Source organism: Bombina bombina, chromosome 6, assembly GCF_027579735.1.
Source record: "Bombina bombina isolate aBomBom1 chromosome 6, aBomBom1.pri, whole genome shotgun sequence".
In the NCBI taxonomy this organism is placed as follows: Eukaryota; Metazoa; Chordata; class Amphibia; order Anura; family Bombinatoridae; genus Bombina; species Bombina bombina.
The window spans coordinates 801696392-801697709 of NC_069504.1; positions in this window are offsets into that span (position 1 = coordinate 801696392).

Below are 1318 nucleotides of genomic sequence, written 5' to 3' on the forward strand. Positions count from 1 at the left end.
CCCCTAAACCGCCGCTCCTAGACCTCGCCGCAACTCTTATAAATGTATTAACCCCTAAACCACCGCCCCCGGAGCCCACCGTCACCTACATTATACCTAGTAACCCCTATCCTGCCCCCCCCCTATACCGCCGCCACCTATAATTAAGTTATTAACCCCTATCCTGCCGATCCCGGACCACGCCGCAACTAAATAAATAGTTTAACCCCTAAACCGCCACTCCCGGACCCCGCGGCAACCTATATTAAACTTATTAACCCCTAATCTGCCCCCCCTACACCGTCGCCACCTATAATACATTTATTAACCCCTATCCTGCCCCCCCTACACCGCCGCCACTGTAATAAAATTATTAACCCCTAAACCTAAGTCTAACACTAACCCTAACACCCCCCTAACTTAAATATTATTTAAATACATCTAAATAAATGTAACTCTTATTAAATTAATTATTCCTATTTAAAAATAAATACTTACCTTTTAAAATAAACCCTAATATAGCTACAATATAAATAATAATTATATTGTAGCTATCTTAGGATTTATTTTTATTTTACAGGCAACTTTCAATTTATTTTAACTAGGTACAATAGCTATTAAATAGTTATTAACTATTTAATAGCTATCTAGTTAAAATAAAGAGAAATTTACCTGTAAAATAAAAACTAACCTAAGTTACAATTACACCTAACACTATACTATACTTTAATAAATTTTTCCTATTTAAAACTAAATACTTACCTGTAAAATAAACCCTAAGATAGCTACAATGTAATTAATAATTACATTGTAGCTATTGTAGGATTTATATTTATTTTACAGGTAACTTTGTATTTATTTTTGCTAGTTAGAATAGTTATTAAATAGTTATTAACTATTTAATAACTACCTAGCTAAAAGAAATACAAAATTACCTGTAAAATAAATCCTAACCTAAGTTACAATTAAACCTAACACTACACTATCATGAAATTAATTAAATAAATTACATACAAATAACTACAATTAAATACAATTAAATAAACTAACTAAAGTACAAAAAATAAAAAAAGCTAAGTTACAAAAATAGGATTCTATCAGCCAATCGGAATTAAGGTAGGAAAAATCTGATTGGCTGATTGAATCAGCCAATCAGATTCAAGTTCAATCCGATTGGCTGATCCAATCAGCCAATCAGATTGAGCTCACTTTCTATTGGCTGATCGGAACAGCCAATAGAATGCGAGCTCAATCTGATTGGCTGATTGGATCAGCCAATCGGATTGAACTTCAATCTGATTGGCTGATAGCATCAGCCAATCAGATTTTTCCTACCTTA